The 23,226-nt window shown below is 41.0% G+C and overlaps 1 pseudogene; it reads right to left on the bottom strand.

Annotated features, from left to right (window-relative positions):
- Window positions 1-2,923: 2,923 nt before the first annotated feature.
- Window positions 2,924-3,091, bottom strand: LOC131922066 (U2 spliceosomal RNA; annotated as a pseudogene).
- Window positions 3,092-23,226: the final 20,135 nt, after the last annotated feature.

Raw genomic sequence — 23,226 nt, 5'->3', positions numbered from 1 at the left:
AAGTTATTTTTAAAAGGAACTTCACAGGGTACTATTTGAATGTCTGGAAAATATGCACAGATACATTATCTGCTTCCACAAATAAATGAGATACAACCATTGTCTTTTTAAATTAAGCATAAATTATACAACCTTGTTCATTAGAGAAGGTTAAATATCTTAAAATGTTCATTTTCAATTTTGTCTGGATATCTGTTCTTAGTTATTATGAAGTGATATTTCTTTGAATTACTATGCATTTCATTTTCCTCTTTCTGGTTTTCCTTCTTTTTAGTAATTAGAGTTTATTTCATATGTTACTGCTGGATATGTTATATAATTGCTGCTTATTTGCTCTTGGGCACATTAACTTTTATTGCTATAAGTAAATATTTCATAAGTACATACTTTGAGGGTAGAGAACAAAAGAGTGCGTATTTAGCAAATGCTGGCTTAATAATGTGTGTAAACTGAGGTGAAGTAAAATGTGGGACAAACAAAAGAGCTGCTTGTCCATTCCAGGCACTCGTAAACAGCTCATAACTTGACTACTGTTACCTGTATTGTAAAGGGAAAGGCACCAAGAGACTGAGTCCTTTGCCAGTACTTACTGACAGAGTCTACAGATAACCCTAGGCATTCATTCATTTCTTTTTTTTTTTAATTCACAGATTAGAAAAAAACTGATGTAGCATATGAGTGTGACAAGTTGACTTGATGCTCACAAACTTCCCACCACCTTTCATTATGTTCTGAGGGTGTGCTTTTAACTTTTAAAAATTAGAAATTGCATTTTATTTATTATTCGTGTGTGTGTGTGTGTGTGTGTGTGTGTGTGTGTGTGTATTGTGTGTGTCAGTACAATCACACACATGCCATGGTGTGCACAAGAGGTTAGAGGACAACTTTCTGGAGTCAGTTTTCTCTTTTCATGGTGAGATCAGGGAATCGAATTCAGCTTCCAGGCTTGCACGGCAAGTGTTATTACCCGCTGAGTCCTGGCATGCATCCTTCCAACAGGGTGTCACGGTGTACCCCAGGCTAGCCTCAAACTTCTAGTCTTCCTTCCTCTGCTACTCAAATGCTATGATTCCACATATGAGCCACCATGCCTGGTCACTAAAAGTTTTAGCATTGCTATGGAGTTTCCTGCAAAGCCCAGGTTTGCACGCAGTCACGTAGGTGATCTCATGAAGACACCAGCAACTTCAAGAATCTCAGACAAATAGGCCAGTAGGAAAACAATGCCCACTGTTATGTTGCCAACAATCTATAAGTGTTTCAAAAAGAAGTATATAGAATGATATTTCTGAACATATTTCACCTCCTAATAACTGATAGACAACTGAGGTTAATCCATTTAACAATAGTATTTGTCCAACCCTCAGTGTGAGCCATGGGTTGTCCAGTGGGCTGGAGATTTCCCTAGAGAGCAGGCTGGATGTGGTCTCTCTTCTCAGGGAGTGCTGATGTGTATGTGAGGGCAGTGACTATGAAGTAAGTTAATAGAAGGATTACTATAGTGTGAGACCTGATGGACTCCGTGCTGTGATGAGAGATGACCAGCGTGGTTTTCATTTCAGTGGTCAGAGCCAGACGGTGGCGCTGAATGGAGCCTCAGTGGAGCGCCAATGAGAAAGAAAGATGGAGTCACACAAGGTGGCAGTAAAACAGACTGTCAAGACGACTCGCTGCAAGAGTAGTGTGAGGTGAGAGAAAAGAAGCCTGCTCTGAGGACCAGTAGACTGCTTGCAGAGCTGAAGCCCCGGGAGGAAGGAGCCAGGGGCAGAAAATGGAGTGGCTAATTGTTACCAGCAAGTTATGTCATGAATTTAATTCAAAATTCCTGTCGTCTCTGCAATGGCACTTAGAGTCTGCAGACTGCCACGGTTCCAAGCAAATGAGAAGACAAGCATGCCATTAAAAAAAAAAAAAAAAAAGCCCAAAGATCGAAGAGATACTTATGGGAAAAATACACGAATTCCAATAAGAACGAGACACTCACTGTCCCTTCTCAGCGGGGAAATGCAAATTAAAACTGGAAGAGATGACAGGCTCACAAACGTGGCTATAATTAGGGAGACTAACAATATTGCATCGTGTGGATCTGAAATGGTCCCCAAAGTCCTGTGTGTTAAGAAATTGGGCTCCAGGGTGGCCCTATTGGGAGGCTATGTAGACTTCCAGAGGTAGCATCTTGTGGGAGGACGTCCCATCAGTCGGAGGATGCCCTGTCTTGAAGGGGTTGTGAAGAGCCAGAATTTTTTTTCCCCCTGTACTCTTAGTCCATGGCAAAGGAGTGAATGGTTTTGATCTATGATGCGCTGCATGCTGTGTCACCAGTGGACCCTGAACAACAGGATAGATCCAACACACTGGAACCTTCAAAACAGTGCACCAGAGCAAACCTTCCCTCTGGGTAAGTTAGTTGTCTCGGGTGTGTGTTACAGTGGTGTGGCTCTAACACAAGGGTCCGGTGTGGAGTAGGACATGGGGCAACCAGCGCTTGCCTGTTGCTTCTGGGTACGATTATTTAAGAAAACAATTTGTTGGTTTCTTTTGTCTTTTGTTGTTGATAGATCTGGTTTATTCCCTCTCCGCTCCCAAAAAGACCAACGGCAGCCAGATAATGGGATTATAACGCCATGATTTACTGTCTTCAAAACAAAATCAGCTGAGAGCTGGACCCCTCGGCCCTTCCTCTTCTTGTCATCTCCCAGTTCAAAGGGCTCACATCTCTTCACAGCCAGCATCCTCTCCGTCTGCAGCTGGGCTCCCCACACTCAAGCCTCAGGACAGTCTTCATAGCTTTAGCCTGTTGGTGGATTCTGGTCTCAATGATGCTCTCCCTGGGCAGACAGAGAACACTCTACCCTTTGACATGATGTCACGTGGTGGAGCTGGCGCTCACCATGTGTCTTACAGAAAGGCTGGTTGCTTTTAGGAATAGTCCCCGTTTCTGGGAGTGAGTGCTGTCAGCACAGAAAGCTTTTTATTTATTTATTTATTTTCCAAAAATCCATTTAATATATTGTCCTCGGATAGAGAACGTATCAGATATTAAACTGATAAGAACGGATACTACACTTGATTAGCCAAAAGGTATTTATTTTTAACAGGGTCTCGCCATGTAGCTGTGGGTAGGCTAGGACTTGAATGTAGACCAGGCTGGCCTCTAACTCAGAAATTTTTGGGCCTCTGCCTCCCAAGTGCTGGGATCATAGATATGAGCCATCACCCCTGGCAATTTACTTGCTTCTTATAAGGTTAATTATACCCTTAAAATATGATACAGCAAACCCACTTGTAGATACAACCTAAAACAAATGAACATATGTGTTCACAGAAAAACCTGCACATATGTTCATAGCAGCATTCATGGCAATACATCATGACGCAGTACTGTAATACACAGTCATTATACAGCCATGGAATGGAACGAGCTACTTATACATCCTACTGTAACAAGTGAAGCTCAGCATTACGTCTAAAGAAGCTAAACGTGCACAGGTGTGTGGCGTGTGGTTTCTATCCTGTTTACATGGACATCTAGAACGGGGAAAATGGCTTTGCAGTGACAGAAAGTGAAAGCTGGTGAGGCCAGTCCTTACGTGGGGCTAAGGGCAGGAAAGTTCAGTGTCTGGAGCATGATGCAAATGCACCGAACAGTCTCAGTCATGTTGGGAGTCGTGTGAGTGTACGCAGTCTTCAGGACTCATTGAACTGCACACTTACAAGGGGCACAAGCTGCCCATGCAACTTATGCTTCAATAAAATTCATGCAGATGAAGAACTATTGACTATATTTGCGGGGGTTTTATTAATTAATTAATTAATTTTTGCCTAATATGTGCCATCACTGTTTTCCAGAGTACAGTAAATGAAATAACATTTTTCCCATATTTGTTCAAAAAATATAGACTTTTGATATTTCACTACCTTTTATTTTTAACCAGTTCTGACTGGGGCAGGGGGTGTTTGGGTTTTTGTTTGTTTTATTTTTTTAATTAGTTGGTTTTTATACCTTTATGTACTTTAAGTGGACGAATGCTTTGTCTTGCTTGTATGCCTGTTCATCTCATGTGTGCCTGGTCCCTGGGGAGGTCAGAAGAGGGTATCAGATCCCCTAGAACGGGAGTGATGGGCAGCTGTGAGCCACTATGTGGGTGCTGGGAATCAAACTCAGGTCCTCTGCAAGAGCAGCCAGTGCTCTTAACTGCTGAGTCGTCTCTCCAGTGCCCTGTTTGTTTGTTAGATAGGGTATTTCATGTATCCCAAACTGCCCTCAAATTCAATCTGCAATTGAGGATGGCACACACTACTGACCTGTTTATGTGGTGCTGAGGATTGAACACAGAGCTTCTAGAACACCAGGCAAGCATTCTGCCAACCGAGTGATGGGACACAATTAAAAGAAAAACAAGATCTTCTGAACTAGACTGACTTACCAGATCTTGACCTCATGTTTAAAAATAAATAAATTTGAAGCATTACTGTGATGTTTATATGTGACTCTGTGTGTGTGTGTGTGTTCACATGCATGAGTGTGTGTGTGCGCAAGCAAGGGTATGAGTACATGTGTGTATATGGATTTGTCGAGGTCACAAGTCAATCTCCAACATCATTCTTCGGAGTTATTTACCTTGTTTTGTGGGACAGTCCTGGATCTTGCCAAATAGGATAGGCTGGTTACAAACATCATAGGCTATAAAAATCACACCACCGTATGGCCTGTCAGGGTAGGCCTGGCATGTGGAGTATTGGTTCCCTGTGGACAGTGAATGAGAGCTGTGTTGGAGCCCAGCTGGCACCTGGAAGAGCTGAGGCAGCCAGCAATGTGAGCTAGCAAGAGACCAGGGTGACAGTGGTAATGGAATACTCCAAGAGCAAGCTCGGAAACCGAGAGACAGGTGTGAACATGGGACACTGGGCAGGTGCATGACACCCACACTCTGGAAACAAATGAGCATTTGTCACTGTGGATGACTTGCTTGTTCAGGTTTGGGGAAAATGTGGTGATAATAGATGAGAAAGAAGAAATTTCCACTCATGAACTATTTTGAGAAGGGAATTTACTCTTTTGAGCTGTATGTGATAGTAACTGTACATTTATCCTGAAAAAAATAGACAGGTATTCTTCATAAAAGCCAGAATTCAATTTTTTTAAGTATATTGTTGTGGTTTTTTTCTTCTTTTCTTTTTGGGGTTTTTGGTTTTTGGTTTGGTGGTTTTGGTTTTTTGAGACAGGTTTTCTCTGTGCAACAGCCTTGGCTGTCTTGGAACTCACAGAGATCCACTTGTTCCTGCCTCCTAAGTGCTGGGATTAAAGGTGTGCACCAGTAGTGCCCAGCACTGTACATTTTTTTCATGGTGAATCTATTTGTGATACTTTAGCAAACTATAAAACAGTACAGTTCAGAGTACTTCTCTGTAAGAATCAAGAGGAGGGATCTGGCTTGGCTACATTTGTAACTCAACCCTTAACAGAAAGTGAAAAGCAACAAAATTACAATGTAGCATCATTTTTATTACACAAGATGTTAATTCAATAAAATATAAAAATAGTCATATACTAGCTTAAGCAATAAATATTTACCCTAAAGTTTAACTGGAAATGCAATTTTCACAAATTTAGTAATTATTGAAATGTTAAGGTTTGAAAGTGTGGTGGTTTGTCTCTCACTCACTCTCTCTAAAAAAAAAACTCAAAAAAAAAAGAAAAGAAAAAAATGAAGATTGAAGCAAACAAACAAAGCCAATAGGACCCCAAAACGCCAAAGCAAAATGAAACAAACAGCCCACAAATAAAACACAAGGGATCCATTTTGTGTTGACCGTCTACTTACTGCGGGGCATGGGGCCTGGAGTGTGTTTGGTACACCCAGTGACATACAAAGTTAGGTGAGTAGAGAGGTGAAGAGATCTAGGAAGAGTTTGGAAATGGGGAGACATAATCAAAACATATGGCATGAAAAAAAACTTTTAAATAAGAACTAATAAATTACAAAGCCTGAGTAAGAAGAAAAGAGAAAGGAAAGAAAGTGTGGTGGTCCAATTCAGACTGTTCCTCCGTAGTCTCTGACATTGAATGCATGGTCCCCAGTTGGTCCCGCTGTTTGGAGAGGCTCAGGAAGTGGCCTTGGTGGAGGAAACACATCACTGAGGTGAAGGCCTTGAGGTTTCCAAGTTGTGCACTCTTCCCAGTTCACTCTCTCTACTTCCTGCTTGGGAGTGGGGATGTAAGCCCTCAGCTCTCAGTTTCCAGCTCCAGCTTCCACGGTTGCCTTGCTGACTCCACCATTATGGACCTGAGCCATCTGGAATGGTAAGTCCTATAAATCCTTCCTTCTCTAAGCTGCCTTGGTCATACATAGTGTTTTGTCACAGGAGTGGAAAAGTAACTGATACAGAAAGCAGATTTGTCCTCCTTAACTTATAACTTTTTATTTACCAAAATTTTTCTATGTAGAGCTTTACATCTTTAATATAAAATTGGCTGGTATGCAATAAAGCCATATTTATTGCACTTGCATGGTACAGCATGGTTCAACCAGCTGTGGTGAAACACACCTGTAGTCCCAGTGTTTGAAATGTGGAGTAAAGAGTTCAAAGTCATCCTCAACTACATAACAAGTTCAAAGAAAATGTTGGCTATATGAGTTTCTGTCTCAAAAACACAACAACAACAAAATGCTCAGGCATTATCAAAACCTTAAATGTCTTTTATCCATTTTACTTCTAGCACAATTTGTTTTCATTTTTGAAAGAAATTTAAAATGCTTATTTATTTTGGTTTTTTGAGATAGGGTCTCACGCAGACCCATACTACATAACTCTTTAGTTCTGCTGTTTGACCCAGAATACTTGTGCAAGCCAGGAAATGAGAAAGGGACATTTGGGGATGGGTTGTCTTAATAACAGAACAGAAGGAAAATTAAATAGATAAGGGGAATACTGGGGGTGGAAAGGTTTAAGCAGAGAGGGTGTAGAAGAATTGGGGAGATGAGTAGATGGAGAAGGATTAACTAAGACAAAATTAAGGTGTATGAAAATCTACTATCTTGTAACCCATATAAAAAAATATCAAAGAGAGATTAAAGGTAGCTACCCTGAATATCTAGATAATGTTGTTCATAGAAATGGGTTACTAAACAAATTCCCAATCCCAGTTATGGGATACTTCTATTAGAGTGGGTCAGAGAGGCCCCAGAGACCCCACCAAAAAGCAAGTTCTTGTCCACCAGAACTAGAAGATAAGAACTGCTGAAGACACCACATACATTGGTTTTAATATGTAGTAATTCTAGCTGGGACTTAGCTAGAAACTTCCTTCTTGCTGGGTGGCTTTTACAGTGCTGGTACATGATATGCAGGACTTTGAAAGAGAAAAGACATCTTACACAACTGTGAATCCTACAAACTACAGAACCAACATGTCAAACAAGATGTATCCACCTGTGCCATACTGCCATGACTGTTACGGTGGAAAACAATCCCCTTATGATTGAATTTGTGGCCTGCTCTCTAGCAGGTGATGCAGGGAATTCATGTCTTGTACTGTAAGCCTGGTTAGCAACCCATGCCTGGGGAGGCTATAGACACAAGAAGACAACAACTAAACTGATGTAGATGAAATGTCTTCTAGATGTTTATGTTTATACCAACAGATGGAAGCTGCTCTTAGTCTTAGTGAGAGAACCTTTTCTTTGTAGCAAATGGCAGGGAATGTGTAGACTCACGGCTGCCCAAGATGCCGAAAATAAATGAAGGTTGAGGGCTCATCCCTAAACTAGATACTTACACCACTGTAAAATCACTGTAATAGAGGGGTTGTGATTATGTATGAGCCAGGAGATAAGGTGAAGGACTGATAAATGCCAACCTCTAGAGTAGACACAGCTCTTACAATTACGAACTCACAATAACTGTAGACGGCTTGCATTGGGTCCACATAAGACCTTACTTGCCGACAATCAGGCATGGAAGGGAGAAGACCTTATGGGGCTCAATCTTGGTTGCCATCCAATTGGCTTTTGATAGATTCTCGGACAGAGAGAGCCCTTGTCTGTAGTTGTATACCTACTGCTGAGCCCACCAGGCTCCAATGGACAGTCTCAACCCCACGGTCATGCAGATGGCCCTGGTTAAACTCAGTGGATCACAGAACAAGACGAGTAGATACGAATATGAGAAAAAGATACATAGGAAGCGAGGAGATAAATAGTGGTAGTAGGGAGATTGGAAAGGGGGGAGAGTGGTCAGTAGTATGATGAACTTGTACGAAATTGTTAAGAGAACAAATTTTAGTGATAAAAAAATATTTATTTGTAGTAGAATATTATTTTAAGGTATGTTACTTTTGTTTATGTTGTATTTGTTTAACTCTGTGAAGCTGTGTTACTGTGATTGTCTTAAACACCTGATGGTCTAATAACAAACTGAACGGCCAACAGCAAGGAGGCAGGAGAAAGGACAGGCAGAGCTGGCAGGCAGAGAGAATATACAGGCGAAATCTGCGAGGAGGAAAAAAAAGAGAAGGAGGAGGACTCCAGGGACCAGCCACCCAGCTACACAGCCAGCCACATAGTAAGATAAGATTTACAGGTGGAGCTCTGGGAGTCCAATCAGTGAGAGAGAGGAGAGATTGTATGAGCGAGAGATATTGAGACCATGATTGGAAAAAGCACAGGGACAAACTAGTGGAAATGCATGAACTGTGAACCAATGGCTGAGGAGCCCCCATGGAACTGGAGCAGGCCCTCAGGATAAGTGAGACAGTTGATTAGCTTGAACTGTTTGGGAGACCCCCAGGCAGTGGAGCCGGGACCTGTCCTTGGTGCATGGGCTGGCTTTTTGGAGCCTGGGGTCTATGCTGGGACACTTTGCTCAGCTTTGGTGTAGGGAGGAGGAGACTGGACCTGCCTCAGCTGAGTCTACCAGGCTGGGCTGAATCCCCAGTGGAGACCTTGCCTTGAAGGAAGTGGGAGTAGGGGGTGGATTGAGGGGGAGGGCTGAGGGGTGGGAGGAGGGAGGACAGGGGAATCTGTGCTGACATGTGAAATTAAGTTAATTATAAAATAAAAATATTGAATAAATGAATTAATTAATTAAAATAAAATAAAGAAGTAAGAGAATGGAAATAGCCCAGAGGCTAAAGGTAGATGTGATCATTTAAGTTAAGGAAAGCTGGCAAGAAACCAAGCCAAGCTAAGGCCGGGCATTCATAATTAAGAATAAGCCTCTGTGTGTGTGTGTGATTTATTTGGGAGCTGGGTGGCGGGCCCCCAAAGAGACAAGAACAAGAACAACATTCATTCATTTTGGTGTCTGAGAAAGGGGCTTATGTCACACAGGCTGGCTCCAAACGAGCTAAGGATAATCTGACCCTCCTGCCTGTGCCTCAATGTGCCAGAGCAGCCAAGCTGATTTAGTGCTGAGGATGAGCCCACTGCTTTGTGCATGCTGGACGAGCTTTCTGCTCACCGAGGAACACCCACAGCCTACAGCGTGTGTTTGTTTTGAGTGAAGTACATCTGTATGTGCAGTCTTCATTTTTATGGTCCCAGGTCATCTAAATTGGACTTTTTTTTCCCATCAAAAATACACTGGAGGGCTGAAGAGATGGCTCAGAGGTTAAGAGCACTGGCCGCTCTTCCAGAGGTCCTGAGTTCGATTCCCAGCAATCACATGGAGGCTCACAACCATCTATAATGAGATCTGGTGCCCTCTTCTGGTGTGCAGGCATACATGGAGGCAGAACACTGTATATGTAATAAATAAATATTAAAATGTTTTTTTAAATACATTGGAGGAAAACACCTAGTTTCAATTTTCTTGTGATGATGAAAATCTTTTTCATCTCAAGGGGAAATTGCCTTGGGAAAACAGATTCTACTAAATATCTTTAGGTTATTTAAATAATATTGGTTATATAAGTAAATACATAACACTAACTACTTTTATGTAACGAGGGAAAACAAGGTATCAAAAAGCAAGACCCGAGAGGCAAGGCTACAAAACTGGTGGCCCGAAGGAGTCTACAAGTTGGAAAATTTATAACTAACATGTTCCTTTTCCTCCCCCCAAACCCACTTTATTACAAAGCAGTTTTTATCTGTGTTTGACCTAAAGATTAGTAAAGGGAGAAGAAAAGCATTCTCCAGCCCATTTAGGGTTACCACAATCATATTTATATCCAATATATCATTGCAATTTTGAAATCAGCCAAGTGGGGTTTCTAGGGTAGAGATTCAGGGTCTTTGAGCCTCCGTCCAGTGGCTCAGTTAGTCTCAGAGAATGCAAGTGTTCTTGTTTGATTACAATTGTGTCCCGTGTAACAGCTCCGTTGCTGCGGTTGAATATTACCGCATGGGTCGTTCTATTTGCCCACACATGCCTGCGCATATGATTACCAGCACTCATCCACATGATGTCACCATCCTGCTTGATTGGAAAAACCCTGGAAGTCTTCCTGGGACAAAATGTGGATCATGAATAACAGAAAAATTAAATTTGTGTCATTATCATATTTACTCTAGATGAGATTATATCATCTGTGTTCCTAATTAGGAATTCTGAGTGTTTTGTACATTAATTATACTGCAAGTTATCATTTGAAATTGGGTAGAAAAATCCTTAATGACTTTTGTGACATATTGGTAATTAAATATTGAGAAAAATAATTTCTGGACTTAAAGCAAATGAAGGTTTTTATGCACAAAATAATATCCTGTTGACTTATGCTTAGATAACACAAATATCTATGGAGCTGCAAATGCTTATTCAACACATTTTAAATTTTTAATTATTAAACATATTGAATATCTCAGGCATTTCAAAAGAACAAAATAATTAACAAAAATTTGTTCATTACTCAGCTGGGAAATGAAATAATTGGAATATAATTAATGATGATTATGCTATCATCTTTATTTACTTTTCTATTTATTTTGTGTGTGCATGTGTGTGGGCATTCCTGTGTCCATGTGCAACGATGTGTGTGGAGGTTAGAGGACAATTTTTTCAATGGTTCTCTCTATCCACCTCGTGGGTTTTGGAGATTGAATTCGTAGCCTCAGTCTTGGCAGAAACACTGCCCACTGGGCCATCTCACCAGCCTCTAATTATGCCAGCAGTCTTTTATAGCCTCATACTTCTTTCATCTCCTGAGGTGACAAGTTTCATGAAATTGGTGTTTATCATTGCCGTGAATGCCAGATTACACATTTATACGTTAGTGTGCACACATGTAAAGGTTTTATTTTTTATTGTATTTGTCTTAAGACAGGGTGTAGAACGGACCACTGGGAGCATGAGTTGCTTACCAGTGGCCATGTCCCTGAAGAAAACTTGCTCACTCTCTCTCCCTGCCACTATCACCTGCCTGTAGTTCTCCAACAACTAGTAAAGCTGTGTGAGTTCTTCACCTATCCATGGTGGAATGGTTTGATCTTGCTTTCTTGTATGGGTCTTATGCAAGCACCATTTTTTTGAGCCCTTCCCTGGGCTCTCCCCATCCCCACCCTCCATTCTCACCCGGTACCCTGTAAATTCCAGAAATCAGGGGTAAGGAAAATAGAGGAAGGGCTCCTCTAGGAGAGCAGAGGACGCCAGTGGGATGTGGGCAGGTACAACACAATTAAAAGTGTTGGGGTCGCTTTTTTTTTTTTTTTTTTTTTTTTTTTTTTTGGAGGAGGTGAGTGGTGGGACAGTCAGGCCTCACCTTGAACTGAACCATGAGAGCAACTTAATGACTTAGTGATGGGCTGAGTGCTAGAAACCAGCCATGATGTCTGCTGCAGCTTGTCTCACCACGCTGAAATGGACCCCTGCTATCTATTCAGCCTTGCTTCTCATAGTCACCAAAATCAGGCATTAATTATCTTCTCCCATGAAGACCATGCTGTCTGTGGCTTCCACAATCAACTAATCTGGGCTCACAGGAGCTCACAGAGACTGAACTGACAACCAGGGAGCCTGCATGGGACTGACCTTTGCCTTACCAAAACTTTTCAATTTCCTGAGGTCTTATTTATTATCGATCTTAGTGCTTGTGCTTTTGGTGTTCCATTCAGGAAGTTGTCTCCTGTGCCAATACGTTCAAGATCATTTCCCACTTTCTCTTCTCTCACGTTCAGTGCATCTAGATTTATGTTGAGGTCTTTGATCCACTTGGACTTAAGTTTTGTGCAGGGTGATAGATATGGATCGATTTGCATTCTTCTACATGCCGACATCCAGTTAGACCAGCACCATTTGGTCTTGCTGTGTTATAATCGACAGTGTAGTTTGGTGAGTCTTTCCCCTGGCATTTATTTTTATAGAATATTCATGTCATTGCTTTCATGATCAGCTTTGGGTTCAGGTATCCTAAGGGTCGTCGATACCTCAGGGACCATCAGAGGCATGTTGTTAATGACATTCATTTTAACCTCAAAGTGGTAGAGTCTCATTTTCTTTGGGGATGTATTTTTCCACATAGAGCCTTGGCAGACATAAAGGTCTTGGATGTCTCCTTTTGACATTGGGTAAATTTCAAAAGTACACCAGCCACCAGGGGTGTTGGCCCTTGAGCATGCCTGCTCTGTGTAGGTCTCTGTTATGATTCTCTGCCATGTGAAGCTCACAGCATATTCTCTGTCTCCTACAGGAAACACAATTTGAGTTTCTAAATCACCAACGGGGAAAAAAATACAACATGGGAGAATGGCAGGTTCCACTCACATGCCTAACCTTTGTTTTCCAGTTTCTGATTTATTTCCACACTTATGATATGTCCTTTCTTTGTTGAAAACTTAGCTATACGTTTTAAAATATCTTACACCCCCACCATATCTAGTGAATGCTGCTGATAAAACTTCCAGTTATCTTGATCAGCTATCTTCATGGAAATAGAAGTTGCATTTTATGCCTCTTTATATTCATGAACCATTATTTGAAAAATAATTTCTTCCTCTGATGGTAATAACAATGTGTAGTGGAGTTATCTTGGCAAAATTGGCTGTGGTTTTCAATACTCCTGATGCAGGAGTATTAGCTGAAATTTGATACTATGCATTACATTTTAATTTGTAGACATTCTTCTAAATGTAATAAAGAGTTAAATGTTTCATTTAAAGAGAAATATTCCAAGAATGTCACCAGAATGTTAAAGAGCAATAAAATATACCTAAAGAAAATACTTTGGGAGCTGGAAATGCTGGCACACAACTGTAATGGGAGGTGGAGGCAGGAGAATCAGGTGTTCAAGGTCATCTTCATTAACTGGAAATTCTGAGGCTAGCCTGAGTTATATAATACTCTGTCTCAACTGTCTCAACACACACACACACACACACACACACACACACACACACACACACACACACTTTAGGGAAATATGTGAAAGATTTTTCAAAATATATGAGCTAATTCATACCTCAGCTAAAAATCAAGCTTTAAAGATGCTGAATAAAAGAACAGTGTTCCGCCACCATGCGGATACATACTAGCTACATTTAAGTCTAACTTCACAAACATAGATCAGACATGGTAGTGTCCATCTGTGATTCAGGCATTCAGAAGAGAGACAGAAGAGGGATGGGAAGGATAAAAAGTTCCAGGGTAGCCAGGGCTCCATAACAAACAAACAAAAGTTCACAAACGTTTGTGATGTATCTAATGCATTCCGAACGCTGATCTTAGGATACTGCAACACCACAACTACTCCCCATGATATTACTTGTTCGAGAAAATAGTTTTGAAACAGTATACTGAAAGAAAAAAGGGAACCCCAGTGTAGTACAGGACTAATAGGATACACAAAGAATTAGATAGAATATGGAATAAAGACTTTTACCAGAGAGTGCGTCTTCTAAGAATTTGAAAGATACATGGAGTTGGACATGTGAACTGACAGGGGAAAGGCACGGCAGACGTAGTGAAGCACCCAGCATGTTGATGTACAGCTGAATGGAAACGACGCTTGGTTGATCTGCACTGAAGAACCCATGTTAATATCGGTTCACAAAACTAGAGCTAGAGGATATTGCAATATGAATCCTCACAGGTGGCTTTGATTCTTGTGTTCATGAAGAAAAGAATCAATCAGAACACTGAAGTGTATGTATTTCCCATAAAAGAAGAGCAGCAAATTATAACATAAAAATGTAAATACTGAAGTTTGGGAGTACTTGACAGAAAGTAAGAAGGATGCACGTGTTAATCAGAAAGGTATTTGTTCTGTGTCAATGCAGGCAGATGTTTCGGGTCATGCAATGGCCATCCACTGAGTACCCAGTTTTTGTCTCCCCTTTTTCATCCATTTTATTCATGGTGTGGTGGTTTCTTATGTGAGCTCTGGAGACATAACTTCGTGAGTACAAATTCTAGATTCACCACTTACAAGTTTTATGACCCCTAGAGAAATGAATTCATCTTTAAATGCCCCCTCCCACCTCATTCATCTGGGGAATAGGAGATAATGTGGTGCATGCATTTAATCCCAGCACTTGAACTCTGTGAGGCAGCCTGGTCTACATAATTCCAGGACAGTCAAGGCTATGTAGAGAGACCCTGTCTTGAAAAAAACAAATTTTTTTTTGGTTAAAAAAACATAATGATAACACTTGATTGTGGTCTTTAAAAAGATTGTATCAGTGCATGTAAAATGTTTAGAAAAGTGAGTGGGATTTAGTAAAAGTTAAATAGTTCTGTAACTACATATGGCTAGCAAGCCCTGACTTTATGCCCCTTTTCTCCTATGAAATACCTGTTCTGAGTTCATTTGGAAGAGAGTTGACTGTGCAGTAACAATTTGTGCTCAGAGATGGGGGTTGTCCCCGAGTCTGTGGCAGCTGTGGCCAGCAACAGCAACATCATTAGCATCCAGAGAAGATTCTAAGGCCAATAGTGCTCATGGTGGTGACCCCCAGCTGGTGTCTACTGCCATTTTAGGTGCAGAATGGGCAACTTACAGCATCAGCAACTATATGGAGGTGTGGCTGCTGGAACAGTTCCTCTGATTGAGGGAACAAACAATATTTACTTGCCTTTGCTCTTCCAGTATTTCCTGGTAGAGGGAATTGTCAATGATCATACCTTGTTGATCACATCTGCTGAACAAAACCCTGCTGACATTTTACAGGTACTCCTTGTACCAGGACTACACAATAATTGTAGAAAAGAATTTGATGAATAGGTACACGTAGTCACAAAACATCAGAGTTAATATTAACAGGGATTAGCTTAGCATTACCAGTAATTACCAAAGATGCAGTTGGACCACGGTCAGCCTCAAGATTTGGCCTTGTTACAATGTACCAACAAGGAAAATTCAGAACTACTTCAATGTTTAAAATAGAATGAATTTTATTTTGTCCAGGAAAACAAAGTGTCTTCAAAAAAGTCTTAAAAGTATAACCCTGTTCTTGACTCTGGCTTCAAGAAATTGTATCCCTTTATCTAGATCATCATTATAAGGAAGAGTAGGGGGACAGAAACAAAAACACCTTAGAATCAGAATTCAGAGTCTTGGATCACACTCCATTTGCCTTAACCACATCCATGCCAGTTCCTCTGTGTCCTGTGGGGCTCTGTGTCAGCCTGGATCGTCGCAATGCAAAGTTAAGCGAACTGCTGCCTGTGTTTGTATTTGTCAGACACTAGCTGTTCTGGGGTCTTTCATTCCTTCTAGGAGAGAAACTAACCCATCCTGCGAGGATTACAGCGGTTTGATTCATGCCTGGCAGATCCCCTAACATGATAACACGACGTGATGAATCAGATGCTGAAATCTCAGCTTTTAAATTAAAGGGGAAGCAAATCACGACTGAGCTACTGTTCGCTTCAGACTTCTCAGACATGGTGAGCCACTCAAGCAGACAGCTTCTGGCAGAATCCTCAAAGCTGCTGGGCCCAGGCTGGGGTATGATGGCTGCAGGCCAGCAGTACCTGGGCTTCTGGGGTTCCCTGCTCACTGCTGCAGGTGAATATAGACAGCACTATAATTATGATCAACAGCAGCTTAGGAAACATGGTTTTCTTAATGATTTGACCCTCTATTCCTTGAACACACAGAATATTAAGCGAGGCTGCCATTTTTCATTTTAACACAGGAATCGTGAAATAGGAAAAGTGTTATCTTAACACATCACTGTTATTATGTTAGAAAAATAAGGTGTTTTGTTGAGACAGGGTTTCTCTGTATAGTCCTGGCTGTCCTGGAACTCACCCTATAGACCCGACTGGCCTTGAACTCAGAGATCAGCCTCCCAAGTGATAGAATTAAAGGTCTGTGCTACCAGTACCAGCAAAATAAGTTATTTTTAAATAGGCACATTTTTGTCAAAAAGAAAAAAAAAATCAAGATGCCTGACAGTTTGCAGTGCACATTGAGCAAAGCATTTAGTTTAATGGTAATGTGCAAGCTATATCCAGAGAGTTGTATGTAAAGCTATTTTGTTTTTATATTTGAAAACATCACCCAAAATGCCAAGACCTTTTAAAAGAAAAACTCTGTTTGCTGATATGTAGAATAAACTGCACTTATGTATCTCGTCATCAAAGTGGTAAAGACAGAAAGATCATTTTTGGAATTAATATTAAGGCTAATTTGTTTGCCATAGGAGTTGGATGGTCTTCCGTTTCTTAATCCTAGACAACTGAAGTTAACGCTAAGAAGCTACGCCAACAGATGTAATCCAGAACTGAAGGGAAAGCAGACAACGACATTCATGCTGGATGCCAGGAGAAAACATGTATGGAAGCTTAGTGAGAGATTTTCATGCAAGACAGTTCTGAGACGAAGCGAAAATCAAATATTAACTCAGCTTTACATTGCATCACATAAACCTTTTGTTAGTTGTGAGCGTTGGTTGGACATACACACTTCTTGCTATATAAATGTACATCGCAGGGCAAATAGTACTTGATTTAATTTCATTTTTTAAAAAAAACCCTAAAATTTAAAAAGAAATGATTTTTTCCATATGCTCAAACTGTTTTAGTAAATAATAGGTGAAAGGTGAATTAAAAGGCATTAGTCATTCTCTTACTTGGCTCTTCTTTCTTAATTACTGAGTCACTACTGTATACAGATACTGCTTCTGGTTATTGAGATGTCCCATGTTACATTAGCCTACAGATAAAATAAGCAAAAATGTGGCATAGTCACGTTTGAAGCATCTCGACAGGAAACCAGTGTGTTGGAGGACCTGATAGTCTCCTAAGAAGCATGAAGTGAGGTCTCTCCCGTAAGTGTAGAGACAGGTAGAGTGCTGACAGCAGTACCACCCGGGCTATTTTAGATTTAGCTCGCAAAGAGAAGAGGGATGCTTTTTCACACTTCGATGTGGGGCTTTTTTTTTTTTCTGAAGGAATAAAAAAAAAGCATTTAAATATATAATCAAATATGAAGGCCAAACAGCATAGTGCTTCTGAAATATATTGGAAAAAGGGCAGAAGAAATTTGTATCCTGGTCTCTATGTGTGACCCAGTTAGGCACAGAACATCAAGGAAGATCTGTGTGCAGGTTTGCGGATGTCTGTGTTATTTGCTTCCCCACCCCCACCCCTTTGAATAGGAAACAAATAAGATACTCCAAGGCTGAACTAAATTTTTATAATAAAATACTTGGCTTAATGGTGATTTGCACTTTTCTTCTCTCTTCCCCCTGCATCTCCCTCTCTAAACACTCTATCTATAAAATTCTCTGTTCTGCAAGAAAGAGTGTGAGGCTCGGCATTTGAGCAAGCTCCCTTTGCGAGCATATTGATTTTGCAGAAGTCTTGTGATGTGCTCTCACGCTGTTTTATTTCAGAATCTTTATTAATCATTTAAAGCAGTGGTTCTCAACCTTCCTAATGCTGCCACCCTTCGATACAGTTCCTCATGTGGTGGTGACCCCAACCATAAAATTACTTAATTTAGCTACTATTGTGAAACAATGTAAATATCTGTGTTTTCCGATGGTCTTAGGTGACCCCTAGGAAAGTGTCATTTGAACCTCCAGAGGGGTCCTGACTCACAGGCTGAGAAGCATTGATTTAAAGGGTTTTGGTTCTGGACCCCATTGCACTCCTAATACTTGAGCTGTTTCTCCCTCACCCAGGTTGTGTACTCTTTCCTCATAGCATTTCAAGTCGCTCTGTGCTCCAGACACTGAGCTTTCTGTCCATATCTGGTGGAGACTGTGTGTCTCTAGGTCGTCCATGCTCTCACATCAACACGGAAAAGCGCCAGCTTGTGCTTTCTTACTCACATGAAGTTGAAATGAAGGCACAACTCCTTTTCCTCCTCTCCTCCTCTCCCCCCTCCTCCCCTCTGATCTCCCCTCTTCCCCTCTCCCCCTCTTCCTCTCCTCTCTCCCTTCCTGTCCTCAGATCTCCCTCACTTTTCCTCCTTCTTCAAGGAGCCTGGTGTGTGTCAGGCAAATTCTCCACCTCCTCATCTATATCTCTAGCCTACAAAACCCTCATTTTTCATTATTACATGTATTTATATGTGTATGAGCATGAATATGTGAATATATGTGCTCTGTGTGTGTGTGTGTGTGTGTGTGTGTGTGTGTGTGTGTGTAGGGTTACTCGCATGCCACAGGGCAAGTGTAGAAGTCAGGGGACAACTTGAGGGAGTCAGTTCTTTCTATCCACCATTTACAGCCTGATACCAAACTCAGACCATCTGACTTGGTACAGTTGCACTTATCCACTGAGCCATGCTATAGGCCTCAAATCTCTCTGGTTGTTTTTAAACATATTTCAAATTCTTGAAGAATAGAAGCAATAGTCTGTTTATTTTGTACTGTCTCTACTATTTCTTTAAACCGCACAGAAGAAATAAAGAATGAGTATTTGATTTCTTTGAGCTCAACAGGTCTAGAATAAATATTTCTGTTTTTAAAGGGCAAAGTGAAACAAAACAGAGAATTAACCAGTATAAACTTACCACTCTCTTTATGATGACTACAGTCTCCTGAATGACTGGACTTATTTTTCAAATGTATATGCATGGGGATAGGGGAGAAGGCTCAGTGGTTAAGAGCACTCACCGTGACAGTCTGAAGACCAGAACCTACAGAGAACAACCTCTTACATCTGTATGGCCAGCACTCCCGCAGTGAGATGAGAGGTGGAGCCTGTGGACTGAGAAGCAAGAGGAGGCTGGCAGGCCAGTGAGGCTGGAGGCCACTGTAGAAACAAGAGACTCATCTTAACGAGGTGGAAGATGATAACCAACTCTGGAGAGTTTCCCTCTGACCTCCCCACATGCACCTGCGTGAACATGCATGCGCACACACATATAAAATAAAATATTTAAAAAGTTAAGAATCCATAAGAACCAAATCTTAGTCTTTGTCTTTTTCTCTTGGGCTAAGTTTTCTCTTAGCTACCCAGAATGGCATGGACTTCATGATCCTCCTGCCTGCCTCTCATCCTCAGCCCTGAGATGACAAGTATAGGCTACCATGTCTCACTCTACAGTTTCTTTTATTTAGTCACGCAATTTCTTCTCCTAAGAGCATATGGACTTACTGTGAATCAAACTAGAAAACCAAGAAAAGAGGTCAGATGAGTTTAAGGTTTGTTTTCATCACATAACTTAAAATAAGCAGAAGCTTAACAATTCATTTTGATGTTTAAATTCCCTGATTAGCCTTTGTTGTTGTTGTTGTTGTTGTTGTTTTTATTTTTTTTTGCCTCTAATAAACGAGGAAAAAATCTGTATCAAAACACTGCTCCATAAGTGCTTAAAGATGCACTTAGCAATACTGTAAAGGATGTCCTTTGGTGGTAGAGAAATGCATGGAAGAAAGCTAAGTGCTTGGAACAAAATCCCCACTGTGGTTGAATGTGTTCCTACATTATCCTATGTAGGAATGTAACCTAGGAAGGTAGTGACTCTGAGAGGAGTGTCCTTGGATGTGAACTAGGCTGTAAGATTTTGCCCTTGTGACTGGTGGGACTAATGCCTTTGTAAAAGAGGCTGCCACTTTCCTGACTCTTCCTCTTTGTTCTTGAAGGACACAAAGTTTGAGGTCCGATCTTGGAAACAGAAACCAGACCATTTCACTTACCTAAATCTGCCAGTGTCTCCATTTTGGACTTCCTAGCCTCATGAACTATAAATGCATGGACTTCTGTTCTTGTAAGGGACCCCGTCTCAGGTGTTTGTGTGTGAGCATGAACAGCCTGACAGAAAGGGGAGTGTTTTAAAACTGTTTGACTCTGTTGTGTTGCATGAGGTTATATAAATCTACGAGAGCAATACAAGCTTCTGAAAGCCATTTCTCCTAAATGTGTAGATATCATAAGGCCATCTAAGAATAAAGGGAAACTGAGCGTTTTCATAAGCTGGATTTAAACTTAAAGAGATGAAATGTAGTTCTTGGTTTCGTTGTGGAATCTGTCTCCCCTTCTCTTTATGTTTGTGCTCTGTGTCTTATTAGATACAACCCTATCCTTGGAAGTTTGTCCCTTCTTCCTTTAAAAATGGCACCACCTGTGAGAATTGTCTTTGGTTCCTTTATTTGTCTGCAATGCTGGGTAAGTGCAAAGTGTTCCTCCTGTCCTCCTAGCTGTTCCTCCTAGGTTTTACACTGCAGTTCTTTCTCGAAAACCACATTCAAAACTTGGAAAGCACCATTTGTGTAGTAAAGTCCTGTGCTCAAGAGCCAGAAAGGTCTCCTAATGCTACTTGGATGGGAGAGGACCGTGAAGCAGGGTCCAAATGACAGCTTTAACACCTTTAGAGTATCAATGTGATAATCAACAATGATGTCAGTCCTGGTAGCTCCTATTGTAATTCAAGCCTTTGAGAGTGTGAGACGGGATGATTAGGAGATCCAGGTGACTGGATTACAGAGTGAGCTTGAATTTAGACTGGACTCCATACAAGGAGATATTATCTCAAAAAGTACAAAATCAAGGCTAGAGAGGCGGCTCAGTGGTTAAGAGCACTAACTGCTCTTCTAGAGGACCAGGGATCAATTCCTAGCACCCACATGGCCACTCACAATTGTCTGTAATTTCAAAATCTGCTCACACAGACGTATATGCAGGTAAAACACCAATGCACATTAAAAATATAAATAAACAAGTAATTTTTGAAAAAAACAGAGTACAAAAGCAAACATTTCCTAAATTGGCATCAATAATATTCACCTCATAAGATTGTTGAAAGGATTAAAAGATATGATGTATGTCACAACTGCTTTGGAAACGTAAAGCAATACTTAAAGCTGTGCACTTACTGCTTCAAGCCTATTCATGAATTGACTACCACACACCCACGTAACCATATTTCCCATCAAGGTCTAGGAACATACCGTGTCTAGGTAAGCTAAGCGCTCTATCTTAACTCGTTATGCTTATCTACATTTTCCTTCCCGCTTGTTCACCCTGTCTGCTCACTTCTTCCCATTCAAGCCCTCCTCAACTGCCAGGTGTAACTTCTTATGCGTCCTGATCTCCGACTCATGTATATCATGTCACAACACATGGCTCGGATTAATGTTAGATCACCAGACCATGGGGACAGTCTCACAGTAGGCACGCATGAAGCATGTACAAGTGTGTTGGTTTGGCTGTGAACCTTTTCCCTCTCCTCTAAATGCTCACGACATTATTTGCCAGCTCAACATGGCAAAGGATATTGCCACTGTGGTGGCTAACTGTGTACGTCGACTTGACAGGACCCTGGGGGTCCAGATATTTGGCAAAACATTGTTACTGGTGTTCCTGGGAGAGTGTTTTAAGGAATGACATTAACATGAAAATTGGCACACTGAGGAAAGCAGACTGCCTTTCAAAATGTTCGTGGGCATCTTAAATAAACTGAAGTCTTGAAATACATCTTGAAGAAGAGTCTTTGGCCTCAATGACACCATTGGCTCCTCTGGCTCTTTAGTGTATTACCTCTCTCTATAGACCTTGAGACTTTTCAGCCTCAATATTCACACATCATGTGAGCCAATTTCTTGTAACAAACGTGTAGACAAAAATTCTAAACAGTCTTAGTAAATAAGAAACACAGAGTCAAATACAGAGGTAAATAGCCAGAGATCAAAGAGTCATGACTACCTTATCTTACCACCTCGTTGCCATCACTTCACCAAAGAGAGAGACCTTTTTCCTGTGTAACTTGTGTTTTATTGCTTTCCTGTTCTGCCTTCTCATTGGCTCTAAGCCCATCCACACCACTTCTATGTCACTGCCTGTCTATACAGACCTCCAGGTCTCTATGGTTGGTACTGGGACTATGCTTGGCTGTGTCCTTGACCACACAGAGACTCTGCCTGCCATGTGATCAGATTAAGGGTGTGGGCTACCACTGTCTGACTGCTGTTCCTGGTTCGCTATGACCTCTGATCTCCAGGCAAACTTTATTTAACATACAAATAAAATCACATTTCAGCACAAATAAAATATCACCATACAAACCTGCTTATAAAGATGTGTATGTTGATGAGGTGGCATATACTATAGCATGTAACTTTATATATACAACATCCTACTGGTTCTGTTTCCCTGCACAACACTAAGCTGCTGTTCCTGCATTGGGCTCCTTAAAAGGGGGTTTCTTGTCAGGTTCTTTAAAAACACAACCTGCTGGAGCTGGAGAGATGGTACAGAAGTCAAGAATACACACACTACTCTAGCAGAGGACCTGAGTTCAGTTTTCAGCACCCACATTTGCCGATTACAGCCAACTATAACTTCAGCACCAAAGGACTGGACACTTGTCTTCTGGGCTCCAAGGGCAACTGCACCTATATACACATACAGTCTACTAGAAAATTATATGAAATCATGAATCACAATATTATGACATTTACATGAAAGAAAAAATATATATTCATTTCACAGAGCCCAGGCAATAAACGAAGAACGATGAGTGAATATTATGTTTTAGTGAAGCCTCCCAGAAGACATGGTAACAGTATGCATGTGATTTGTACTTGTAAATTAAGGGTGTCTTAGAACCACATGCACAGCTTCTTCTCACTGTATCAGTTTCATTTGATCTTGGTCTCAGGTATTATCTCTTCAGTGATATTTTGAATATTATATAACTAGATGGAAGGCAAAAAGAGCATAGAATCATTATTTGTGTTTTTTCTACATCTCCCTGTGACACTGAACTTTTGAGTTATACCCTTCTCCATGTCACCTTCTATATTTTTCTTCTGCAGTTTTATCTCAGGACAGTGAGCTAAACATGGGTCCCATAAAGCAAAACCCTAGTTCATATTAACCAATGGCTGAGGA

This window comes from Peromyscus eremicus, chromosome 11 (genome assembly GCF_949786415.1).
Source record: "Peromyscus eremicus chromosome 11, PerEre_H2_v1, whole genome shotgun sequence".
Taxonomy (NCBI): Eukaryota; Metazoa; Chordata; class Mammalia; order Rodentia; family Cricetidae; genus Peromyscus; species Peromyscus eremicus.
The sequence above is the reverse complement of the archived record's forward strand: the minus strand, read 5'-3'. Positions and strand labels throughout refer to the sequence as shown.